Raw genomic sequence first — 13,209 nt, 5'->3', positions numbered from 1 at the left:
GTCAAGGGTTCTTTTGTGACAGTCCCCATGGACAAGGGCAGTGACCACTGCCAAAACCAGGATAACTTCTGTGGCTCCTTCATGCCCCAGGAGGCCATGCTGAGAGCCCAGAACTGAAGCCAGCTCCCAGCGTCCAGCCCAGGCTTGGGCCCACCCCTCAGAGCCAAGGCCAAGTCAGTGAGGGCCACGTGGCCCAGTGGGGAGAAGGCAGCTCTGACATCCCACAGCCCTGGCTCTAAATCCCAGCCCAACCGCCTCCAGACTGCATGGCTTCGGAGGGGACCTTCTCAAGGGCTCAAGTCCCTCTTCTATGAATGGGCAGTGATAGCAATAATTATGTGATGAATTGAAAAGACCTACCTTGTAGAATAGTTGCAAAGATTAGCACCACATAGTTGGAACTCAAAATGGCAGCCACGACGATCGGCAGCATTATGATGACGACGATTAATACCAATTTTATCACCACCATATGGACCGTGACCTTGACGCTCCTTCTGGGGCTCTGGGAAGTCCAGACACGCAGGTACAGCTACAGGACTTGCTCAGCGTCTCTCTCTCCCTGTCCCTCTCCTGCTTCTTCTCCCTCACTGTCTTCCTTTCTCCATGGCTGTCTCTCCTGATGACAGTGCTGTCCACCTTGGGACCAAGATACTGCATTTGCCTCCTTTATTTATTGGCTTTTGCTCCGGTGCTACAATGACAAACGTATTTCTTGCTCACATTGCTTGCAATTTGGGCTGAACGAATTCACCTTGAGGTGGCTGGCGGGCGTCGCACTCGTGGGCGTTGTGCTCACTGGCGCTGTCCTCTCTCTCCCCTCCCTTCCCTGCCCCGCTACCCACACGCTGGCTGCCTGCGTCAGGCTGAGTTGGATCAAGCCGAGCAGCCTGTCTAACGCAGAAGGGCCTGTATGGACATCCTGATTCATAACAGGGCGTGTCCACTGCTGGAGGTCTGCCTCACCCACCCCCCACTGTTCAACCCCAAATACTTCAGGGTTTGTGTGTGTCTGCACCTGTCTTCCCTCCCCTTCAGCTCTCAGCACGGCAGAGGCGTATGGGAGGGCCTCAGAAACACGGGACCTCTGGGACAGCCTCTATAAGACCACACCTGCAGCTGGACGGAGACTTCTGGGCTCACGTTGCAGCTGTGCCACGGCCTGATGTGGCCTCTTCCCTCCCCTCTGGCAGCCTCACTTCACTCATCTGAGCAGAAAGACCCAGGACTCACTTGGGCCATCTGTGATGCTAGGAGCTCTTCAAACAGATTTCTGAGAAGAGTGGGGTTCCTGTAGCGGTGGGAGGGGCTGCCTGAAGGAGCCAGTAGAAGCAGGACTTCGACTGCAGGACACCTGCTGGGGACCTGGCATGAGTCAGAACAGATCTGGAGACCATGCAGGGAAGCAAGTGCTCCCCAACACGCACTCTCCCTCACTCTCCATCCCAGCAGGCTCCCCAGCCCTCCCTCCTATGGGCATCTGGGCAGTGTATCCTGTGCTAAACCGGCCCACAGCTGACCACAAAAGGGGCACCACTGGGAACTCAACTAGCCCTCAGGCTCCTCCTCTAATGTGAGCCCCTAGAGAGCCCGGTCACTGAGAGAGGCCAGTAAGGGATCCAGCATTCTGCATGCTCTACCTGCCCCACCTGCTGCAGGGCTCAGGACCAGTCACCCAGGGGCTGAGGGTAGCTAATACCTGCTTCTTCCTGTGGGTGTGGAAACAGGAGAGCCTAGAGACGAAAATCACAATGGCCCAGGCAACCACTGACACTGAAACCCCAAGTGCACTGCAGCACAAATGTCCACTCAGGCACCAGGCCAGCACGCAGGCTTCCTACCACCTCCACTTTCTTCCCCATCTCTGAAATCCAGCTGATTCCTGGTCAGTTTTGGTGTTTTTTTTTTTCTGTTTTTTTTTTTTTTACGTCTTTATTGGAGTATAATTACTTTACAATGTTGTGTTACTTTCTGCTGTATAACAAAGTGAATCAGCTCTATGTATACATATATCCCCATATCCCCTCCCTCTTGCATCTCCCTCCCACCCTCCCTATCCCACCCCTCTAGGTGGTCACAAAGCACCGAGCTGATCTCCCTGTGCTATGCGGCTGCTTCCCACTAGCTATCTATTTTACGTTTGGTAGTAGTGTATATATGTCCATGGCACTCTCTCACGTTGTCACAGCTTACCCTTCCCCCTCCCCATATCCTCAAGTCCATTCTCTAGTAGGTCTGTGTCTTTATTCCTGTCTTACCCTTAGGTACTTCATGACATTTTTTTTTCTTAAATTCCATATATATGTGTCAGCATATGGTATTTGTCTTTCTCTTTCTGACTTACTTCACTCTGTATGACAGACTCTAGGTCCATCCAGCTCATTAAAAATAGCTCAATTTCGTTTCTTTTTATGGCTGAGTAATATTCCATTGTATATATGTGCCACATCTTCTTTATCCATTCATCTGCTGATGGACACTTAGGTTGTTTCCATCTCCTGGCTATTGTAAATAGAGCTGCAATGAATATTTTGGTACATGACTCTTTTTGAATTATGGTTTTCTCAGGGTATATGCCCAGTAGTGGAATTGCTGGGTTATATGGTAGTTCTCTTTGTAGATTTTTAAGGAACCTCCATACTGTTCTCCATAGTGGCTGTATCAATTCACATTCCCACCAGCAGTGCAAGAGTGTTCCCTTTTCTCCACACCCTCTCCAGCATTTACTGTTTCTAGATTTTTTGATGATGGCCATTCTGACCGGTGTGAGATGATATCTCATTGTAGTTTTGATTTGCCTTTCTCTAATGATTAATGACGTTGAACATCCTTTCATGTGTTTGTTGGCAGTCTGTATATCTTCTTTGGAGAAATGTCTATTTAGATCTTCTGCCCATTTTTGGATTGGGTTGTTTGTTTTCTTGTTATTGAGCTGCATGAGCTACTTGTAAATTTTGGAGATTAATCCTTTGTCAGTTGCTTTGTTTGCAAATATTTTCTCCCATTCTGAGGGTTGTCTTTTCGTCTTGTTTATGGTTTCCTTTACTGTGCAAAAGCTTTTAAGTTTCATTAAGTCCCACTTGTTTATTTTTGTTTTTATTTCCATTTCTCTAGGAGGTGGGTCAAAAAGGATCTTGCTGTGATTTATATCATAGAGTGTTCTGCCTATGTTTTCCTCTAAGAGTTTTATAGTGTCTGGCCTTACATTTAGGTCTTTAACCCATTTTGAGTTTATTTTTGTGTATGGTATTAGGGAGTGTTCTAATTTCATTCTTTTACATGTAGCTGTCCAATTTTCCCAGCACCACTTATTGAAGAGGCTGTCTTTTCTCTTTGTATATTCTTGCCTCCTTTATCAAAAATAAGGTGACCATATGTGCGTGGGTTTATCTCTGGGCTTTCTATCCTGGTCCATTGATCCATATTTCTGTTTTTGTGCCAGTACCATACTGTCTTCATTACTGCAGCTTTGTAATATAGTCTGAAGTCCAGGAACCTGATTCCTCCAGCTCCTTTTTTCTTTCTAAAGATTGGTTTGGCTATTAGGGGTCTTTTGTGTTTCCATACAAATTGTGAAATTTTTTGTTCTAGTTCTGTGAAAAATGCCAGTGGTCGTTTGATAGCGATTGCACTGAATCTGTAGATTGCTTTGGGTAGTAGAGTCAGTTTCACAATGTTGATTCTTCCAATCCAAGAACATGCTATATCTCTCCATCTGTTTGTATCATCTTTAATTTCTTTCATCAGTGTCTTATAGTTTTCCATATACAGGTTTTTTTTTCTCTTTAGGTAGGTTTATTCCTAGGTATTTTATTATTTTTGTTGTAATGGTAAATGGGAGTGTTTCCTTAATTTCTCTTTCAGATTTTTCATCATTAGTCTATAAGAATGCAAGAGATTTCTGTGCATTAATTTTGTATCCTTCTACATTACCAAATGCCTTGATTAGCTCTAGTAGTTTTCTGGTAGCATCTTCAGGATTCTCTATGTATAGTATCATGTCATCTGCAAACAGTGACAACTTCACATCTTTTCTGATTTGGATTCCTTTTTTTTCTTTTTCTTCTCTGATTGCTGTGGCTAAAACTTCCAAAACTATGTTGAATAATCGTGGTGAGAGTGGGCAACCTTGTCTTGTTCCTGATCTTAAAGGAAATGGTTTCAGTTTTCACCATTGAGAATGATGTTGGCTGTGGGTTTGTCATATATGGCCTTTATTATGTTGAGGTAGGTTCCCTCTATGCCTACTTTATGGACAATTTTTATCATAAATGGGTGTTGAATTTTGTCAAAAGCTTTTTCTGCATCTATTGAGATGCTCATATGGTTTTTCTCCTTCAATTTGTTAATATGGTTTATCACATTGATTGATTTGCATATATTGAAGAATCCTTGCATTCCTGGGATAAACCCCACTTGATCATGGTGTATGATCCTTTTAATGTGCTGTTGCCTTCTGTTTGCTAGCAGTTTGTTGAGAATTTTTGCATCTGTGTCCATCAGTGATATTGGCCTGTAATTTTCTTTTTTTGTGACATCTTCATCTGGTTTTGGTATCAGGGCGATGGTGGCCTCGTAGAATGAGTTTGGGAGTGTTCCTCTCTCTGCTATATTTTAGAAGAAGGATAGGTGTTAGCTCTTCTCTAAATGTTTGATAGAATTTGCCTGTGAAGCTATCTGGTCCTGGGCTTTTGTTTGTTGGAAGATTTTTTTTGTGGTACGCGGGCCTCTCACTGTTGTGGCCTCTCCCGTTGTGGAGCACAGGCGCCAGATGCACAGGCTTAGTGGCCATGGCTCACGGGCCTAGCCACTCTGTGGCATGTGGGATCTTCCCGGACCGGGACATGAGCTCGTGTCCCCTGCATCAGCAGGCGGACTCTCAACCACTGCGCCACCAGGGAAGCCCCTATTGGAAGGTTTTTAATCACAGTTTCAATTTCAGTGCTTGTGATTGGTCTGTTTATATTTTCTATTACTTTCTGGTTCAATCTCGGAAGGTTGTGCTTTTCTAAGAATTGGTCCATTACTTCCAGGCTGTCCATTTTATTGGCATATAATTGCTTGTAGTAATCTCTCATGATCCTTTGTATTTCTGCAGTGTCAGTTGTTACTTCTCCTTTTTCATTTCTATTTCTGTTGTTTTGAGTCTTCTCCCTTTTTTTCCTGCTGAGTCTGGCTAATGGTTTATGAATTTTTTTTTGTCTTCTCAGAGAACCAACTTTTAGTTTAATTTATCTTTGCTATTGTTTCCTTCATTTCTTTTTCATTTATTTCTGATTTGATCTTTATGATGTCTTTCCTTCTTCTAACTTTGGGGTTTTTTTTGTTTTTCTTTCTCTAATTGCTTTAGGTATAAGGTTAGGTTGTTTTTTTGAGATTTTTCTTGTTTCTTAAGGTGGGATTATATTGCTATAAACTTCCCTCTTGGAACTGCTTTTGCTGCATCCCATGGGTGTTGGGTCATCATGTTTTCATTGTCATTTATTTCTAGGTATGTTTTGGTTTCCTCTTTGATTTCTTCAGTGATCTCTTGGTTGTTTAGTAGCATATTATTTAGCTTCCTTGTGTTTGTATTTTTTACAGTTTTTTTTTCCAGTATTTGATATCTAGTCTCACAGCATTGTGGTTGGAAAAGATACCTTATATGATTTCAATTTTCTTAAATTTACCAAGGCTTGATTTGTGACCCAAGATATGATCTATCCTGGAGAATGTTCCATGAGCACTTGAGAAGAAAGTGTATTCTGTTGTTTTTGGATGGAATGTCCTATAAATATCAATTAAGTCCATCTTGTTTAATGTGTCATTTAAATCTTGTGTTTCCTTATTTATTTTCATTTTGCATTATCTGTCTGTTGGTGAAAGTGGGGTGTTAAAGTCCCCTACTATTATTGTGCTACTGTCAATTTCCCCTTTTATGACTGTTAACATTTGCCTTACGTACTGAGGTGCTCCTGTGTTGGGTGCATAATTATTTACAATTGTTATACCTTCTTCTTGGATTGATCCCTTGATCATTATGTAGTGTCCTTCTTTGTCTCTTGTAATAGTCTTTATGTTAAAGTCTATTTTGTCTGATATAAGAATTGCTACTCCAGCTTTCTTTTGATTTCCATTTGCATGGAATATCTTTCTCCGACCCCTCGCTTTCAGGCTGTATGTGTCCCTAGGTCTGAAGTGGGTCTCTTGTAGACAGCATATATACGGGTCTTGTTTTTATATCCATTCAGCCAGTCTATTTCTTTTGGTTGGAGCTTTAATCCATTTACATTTAAGGTAATTATTGATATGTATATTCCTGTTACCATTTTCTTAATTGTTTTGGGTTTGTTTTTGTAGGTCTTTTCCTTCTCTTGTGTTTCCCCCTTAGAGAAGTTCCTTTAGCATTTGTTGTAAAGCTGGTTTGGTGGTGCTGAGTTCTCTTAGCTTTTGCCTGTCTGTAAAGGTTTTAATTTCTTCATCAAATCTGAATGAGAGGGCTTCCCAGGTGGCGCAGTGATTGAGAGTCCGCCTGCCGATGCAGGGGTCGCAGGTTCGTGCCCCGGTCCAGGGAGATCCCGCGTGCCGCGGAGCAGCTGGGTCTGTGGGCCATGGCTGCTGGGTCTGAGCATCCGGAGCCTGTGCTCCATGGCGGGAGAGGCCGCGGCAGTGAGAGGCCCACGTACCGCAAAAAAAAAAAAAAAAATCTGAATGAGATCCTTGCTGAGTAGAGTAATCTTGGTTGTAGGTTTTTCCCTTTCATTGCTTTAAATATGTCCTGCCACTCCCTTCTGGCTTGCAGAGTTTCTGCTGAAAGATCAGCTGTTATCCTCACAGGGGTTCCCTTGTATGTTATTGGTTGCTTTTGCCTTGCTGCTTCCAATATTTTTTCTTTGTATTTAATTTTTGATAGTTTGATTAATATGTGTCTTGGTGTGTTTCTCCTTGGATTTATCCTGTATGGGATTCTCTGCACTTCCTGGGCTTGATTGACTATTTCCTTTCCCATGTTAGGGAAGTTTTCAACTATAATCTCTTCAAATATTTTCTCAGACCCCTGCTTCTAGGACCCCTATAATTCAATGTTGGTGCGTTTAATGTTGTCCCAGAGGTCTCTGAGACTGTCCTCAATTCTTTTTTCTTTATTCTGCTCAGCAGTAGTTACTTCCACTATTTTATTTTCCAGGTCACTTATCCATTCTTCTGCCTCAGTTATTCTGCTATTGATTCCTTCTAGAGAATTTTTAATTTCATTTATTATGTTGTTCATAATTGTTTGTTTACTCTTTAGTTCTTCTAGGGCCTTGTTAAATGTTTCTTGTGTTTTCTCTGTTCTATTTCCAAGATTTTGGATCATCTTTACTATCATTATTCTGAATTCTTTTTCAGGTAGACTGCCTATTTCCTCTTCATTTGTTTGGTCTGGTAGGTTTTTACCTTGCTCCTTCATCTGCTGTATATTTCTCTGTCTTCTCATTTTGCTTAACTTACTGTGCTTGGGGTCTCCTTTTCACAGGCTGCAGGTTCATAGTTCCTGTTGTTTTTGGTGTCTACTCCAGTGGGTGAGGTTGGTTCAGTGGCTTGTGTAGGCTTCCTGGTGGGGGGAGACTGGTGCCTGTGTTCTGGTGGGTGGGGCTGGATCTTGTCTCTCTGGTGGGCAGGGTCACATCCGGTGGTGTGTTTTGGGGTGTCTGTGAACTTATTATGATTTTAGGCAGCCTCTCTGCTAATGGGTGGGGTTGTGTCCCTGTCTTACTAGTTGTTTGGCATGGGGCGTCCAGCACTGGTAGTTTGCTGGACGTTGGATGGAGCTGGGTCTTAGCGTTGAGACAGAGATCTCTGGGAGAGCTCTCGCAGATTAATATTATATGGGGCTGGGAGGTCTCTGGTGGTCCAATGTCCTGAACTCGGCTCTCCCACCTCAGAGGCTCAGGTCTGACACCAGGCCGGAGCACCAAGACCCTGTCAGCCACACGGTGTCCTGGAGCTCAAAACTCCGAAATGGATTTCACTGGGCTGAAATCAAGATGTTGGCAGGATCATGTTCGTTCTGGAGGTTCTGCCGAATCAACTAGCCCTGAAAATGGATGGCGCTGGAGCGTGGTGCCCAGACCCGCCATCGCTGGCAGTCGGAGAACACGGGCCTGGTCAGTTTTTTTGACAGACCACCAAAAAGACCTCACCACTGTCTACTCTGTCCATCCCCACTGCCACTGTCCTGGTCCAAAGCCTCCATCAGCTCCAGCCTCCTGGTCCTCTCCCCACTTCCAGGCTGCTCCCCATGGTGGAGCCAGTGCAGGGTGCTGGCTCTGTCTCCTGCCAGCGTCCTGAGCTCCAGGAAGGCAGGCTTCACTTCATCATGCCTGTGTTTTTCAGTCATGTGTAATATGTTTCGAGCTCAGTGAAGGTATGAAAGAATGAATGAGTGAAGGAAGGAACAGATGAATGAATGTTGACCAGATCCTCCAATCCTGGTCTCCTGGCCTGGAGAGCTTAGAGCAGCCCAGCAGTAAAGTGAGGGCAATGGGAGCCCCACCTTGGCTCTTAGAGACCGTCTGTCCTATGGCAACAGGCCCGGGGCTGTGGGCATGTCCTGCCAGCAGCTGCCACTTCTGGCTCAGCAACACCTGGAGCAGGCCTGCTCGGTGCTGCACATCTACCCTCGACCTGAGCATTTCAAAGCTGGACTCAGCCTCCAAGCTCGAGCCTGCCCACCTCATCATAGCCATGGGCAGACTGAGTTCCACAGACGCCAGGACGTGGGTGAAGCTCATGGCGAGTTGGGGACAGAGCCAGGACTGGTCCCCGGGGCCCAGAGCTGTGGCCAGGGGCTCTGTTCTCATGTGCGGTCAGGGAGCCAGCTGAGAGGACCTGTAACAGTGTGTCAGCATGGGACATGTCCACACACAACTCGTGGTGACAGAAGTCCATGCCTGCCTTGCTGTGTCCTTATGGCCACATAGCTCCTGAGTCCCACATCCAAAGGCAGTCTGAGGATGTACATGCAGGGACAGGCCCAGCACTCTTCAGCAGCATGCAACCTACAGATGCACAGGCTCCATGGCACACGTTCCCGTCTGGGTGCCTTTTCCAACTCAGGCCTTCCCAGACCCCCGAGCACTGGGGACCTGAGTCAGCCTGACTCGTTGCCCATCCCCTGTCCGGCCCTCAAAGAAGGCACTGTGGGAGGGAGGGAGGGAGGGTCTGTGCCCCTGGAAATACAGCTCGCCAACCCCCAGAGGGTGTCTGTTCGTGCAACAGTCTCTCAGCTCCAGTTTCATGAATGTCTCTAGGAAATAGCTTAGGACAGAAATATGATTATAAGACTCCCAGACACCCACAGCCTGGCCTTGCCCATCCTGTCATTCTATAGCCTGAGGTTCTGTCATTTTACCAGCCTGAGACCAGCCTCAGGCTCACTAGGGTGAGGGAGAGAAAGAGCCTCCACCTGTCTGGCCACCCCCCATGCCCATCCAGATCCTTCCCCAGCCCACCCCTACTCCAGAACCCCTTCCTGAGAGTCCACAAGCACAGACTGGGATTCCCAGTGCTGCAGGCTGACTGGCCCCTCCTCTGCTCTGCTCTACAGGGAGATTTGATGCAAAGGGTCAGAGCTTTGCAGTCAGGATGCCTGGGCATAAAGCCGGGTTCCATCACTGTTAATTAAGAGAGTTTGGGAAAGCCATTTCACCTCCAAGGACCTCAGTCTCTCATCTGCAAACGGGGATAATACACCTGCCTCATCAGACTGTGCTAGATGTACTTTAGATAATAGCATTACACTCTCTACTGTGGTGGAGGGATCCTTATCATAGAGACCCTCCTGTGGGCCAGCCACCATTCCAGGCTCTTAGATTACATTACCTCTGATCTTCACAATAAGCCCACGAGAAGGGGGTTATTATACTCATTTTGCAGATGAAAACTAAGGCCCAGAGCAGATGAATGGCTTCCTCAAGGCCTTGCAGGCAGACGTTCAACTTGAATCCTGGCCTCTTGGGTCCTGGTCCTGGCCATTTCCCCCCGTACATGGTGCCCTTGCTGTATACTTCCAGAAAGGTTGACGATTTTGCAGGAGAGTGTCTTTTTAGCTGGTACATCCCACAGAAGAGTACTCTCCTTAGCGTTTGGGCTGTTTCTGTATTCAGGAGCTGTTTGACCTCTTCTGGAAGTTATTCAGCAGGTTCCAGGGCAGTTGGGGTGTGGACATGTGTGACAACTCTGAGCAGGCCTGGGTGACAGCTGGGGACCCAGATGGAAGCCCCGCCTCCTTGGGAGGTGACTGTGGCCAGTGTGCAAACCTGGATGTTCTGGAAGGAGCCAGGCCACTGCCATGGAGGGGTGCACCAGCCCAGGGTTAGGGGAGGGTTGATTCCAGACTGCCAGGCCCATACAGTTTGACAAGCTGAGCCTACGTGTCCTCAGAGATCTTAAGTGCATCCTCGGATTTCCTCTGGCCTACAAATAACTGAGAAAAATAAGTACAACATGGTGAATTTTTTTATTAATGAAGTGTATTAAATTTACAGGCTTATATTCTGAAATTATCTTCCTTCTACTGTGTTTGAAGTTAAATATCTTTCTCTTTAAAAAGAAAATAGTGGTGATATGAGACAAACAGGGCTTTCAGAGCCCTTGTTTGGCAAAATTAAAAGTTGGTAACTGTATTATTTCTCCCACCCACCCGCCTTCTCTTCAGATAGGAGAGAATCGAGCAAGTCTAAAACATGCTGAAAAGCATACAACAGGAGGGGTGAGGCCAATGATACAGGAGAGAAATTGGGGAAAATGACTAGCTCAAGTTTCCAAGAAGGCAGGAAAGGTGGGGGCCAGAGCTCAGGTAGAGGATATGGCCTTGGATAGAAAAGGGCACTTCCTCACCTATAGTTGGAGAAGGGAGAAGGCTGGCAGGAAGGTAATTTGGTGGTGGAAAGGTGACCTGATGGCTTCTAATCAGAGCTCCACTCTGTAAAGTAGAGGTTGAAGCCATGTGCAGAGAAAGAGGGGCCTGGGAGCTGGTTCTTGGTTTGAAGACAGGAGAACATCTGATGTAAATGTAAGAGAGATTGGCCACAAGAACTGACACTGACAGGAAGTTAAATGGATTTCATATCATGAACCAGCTGTGATTGATTGGTATGGTGGCCTGGAGTGTGGTATATAAAGGATGACAAAACCATATTGAAGCTCAGCAGAGAAGAGGTCTGATCAATCAGTGGTGTCTGCTGTGGACCTGGATTAGGCCACATGCCTGCCCCATATCTGCTCTGATTGCTGGGAACATAGACCGTACTGATTGGTGACTGAGGGCCTGTGAACCTGCAGCAGTCCCAAATCACAGCTTGTAAGATTTTCTACAGCAACACTGGACATCTAGGGTGTAAAGGTGGAAGCATCTACACTCCAGGCCTTTTCCTGATTTCTTCCTAGCACCCACTGCTCAATAAGCATCCCGCTGATTGTGAACTCCTCCCGGGCAGGCCCATATCTCCGCAGAATTGCCAACACCCAGGAGATGTTCTATAAAGACACACTAGACCGAATCACCCAGAAACAAGTTCACTCCATTCAGTCACGTGGTATCTCTTGGGCCCCAGGCCTCTGGGGTGGAGGGAAAGGGGCTCTCAGGTTGTGTTCACTTGTTCAGCCATCCTGAGATCTGGAACAGAATGCATAATGTGGGGGCTGGCTGAGCTGGGTTGGAGACGCAAGCCAGACTCAAGGGTAGACCAGTTAGCCTGCAGGGCCCGTTCATTCTGAACTCTGAGAGCCACTGGTATGTTCTGTAACCCCAGTGTGCTACAGCCTGAATGTAATTCTAACTTCTGACCTTACAAAGTCCTTTGACCCTAACAGCCCGTTGTTCTAAGACTGTGTGGTTCAGATATTCCAGCCTTCCATCATCATAGAATTCTAACCCTCTAGCAGAGTTTGCTTCAGTCTCTCTTGGATTCCTTGGGAAGAGTATGGAGCTAAGAGCCCGCTAGGGCCTGGAAATTCCTCCACATAGGACTGCTGCCACCTGTCCCCCACACCACCCACCCACAGGAAGCAGAAGTCCAAGCATAAAGCAGGATTTGACGAGTTAAAAGGTGTGTGAGCATCGGAGACAGAGTTGCTGTAGCTGTTACCCCGAGCACCTGCCCATCCAGCACACCCAGCCTCCAGGCTGCGCCAGCCTCTCTTGAGCCCCAGCTGAAGTGCCACAGGCCCATAACCAGGAACACTCCTGTGGGGCTGGGACACAGAAGTCGACTCGTGGTGAAGACCCGGGCTTGAGAGAAGGGCGAGATAAAAGCCGACACACGGAACACCAGTAACATTTAAAAATGAATAACAACAGCAATTGCTCCTTGGAGAGTGGGCACCGTCCTGCTTGAAGAGCGCCCATATCCATCAGCTTACGTGGCTTTCACGTCCTCAGTGCCTCCTGGAGGGAGACAGGATTGTATTTATTATTCCATTTGGCAGATGGGTAAATCAAGGTGGAGATGAGAAGTGAGAGAATCTTAGAACTGGAGTGGAACCATGGTCAACACTGATTAGGCCATTCTTTCTGATGCCTGTCTCCCTAAAAAGCCATCCAGCTGCTACTTGGGCCCTCTGTTCTCCTGAGAATGACCTTCCCTGCTCCTGCCTGGGCCTTCTGTGACCTCTTCTCTGGGATCCCATAGTCCCGCAGGATTTCCCTATCACAGCTCTCTCATGCTGAGCGCATTTGTCATCTCCTAGTCTAGGAAGGGGAGGGTAGGTCAGAGAAGACTTCCTGGAGGAGGTGAGAATTGGTTGGTTGAAATTTCCCTGATGCATGTCCAGCTGCCTTCCAATTCCTCTCTTCATCCCTACAGTCCTCAGGGCAAGACCCCAGCCACCTCCTTCCCCCGCTGGTTCTCCACTCAGGGGCCTCAGGAACAAAAACTCCTCAGAGCTCATGGCTGAGCACAGAAGAGCAGCCACAGCCCATGTAGGGCCCTGGTAACCTTAGAACGAGGGACCCAGCAAATAGCACATGCCCAGCCACTTTCTCTCCTCCCGGGCAAATGCCCACGGCCTGCCATTCTCCCCACTTTGAAACATGAGGCCACAGCATCCAGAAGTGTTTCAGAGTTTTGCGACGGTGTTTCAAAGGGCCCGGCCGCCCCACCATGTACACATCTGGCAGCTGGCACGCCTGCTCCAGGCTAAGATCCTTGGCCAGAGTCACCCTTCCTGTTTCAGCCCAGAGCATCC

At 46.9% G+C, this 13,209-nt stretch overlaps 1 protein-coding gene across 1 annotated transcript in view; it reads left to right on the top strand.

The window, feature by feature from the left end:
• The window catches only part of TRABD2B (TraB domain containing 2B), a 213,533-nt gene that overhangs the window by 180,804 nt on the left and 19,520 nt on the right, over positions 1-13,209 (top strand). The gene's annotated exons all lie outside the window — the stretch shown is intronic.

Source organism: Phocoena phocoena, chromosome 1 (assembly GCF_963924675.1).
Source record: "Phocoena phocoena chromosome 1, mPhoPho1.1, whole genome shotgun sequence".
Classification (NCBI taxonomy): Eukaryota; Metazoa; Chordata; class Mammalia; order Artiodactyla; family Phocoenidae; genus Phocoena; species Phocoena phocoena.
The sequence above is the reverse complement of the archived record's forward strand: the minus strand, read 5'-3'. Positions and strand labels throughout refer to the sequence as shown.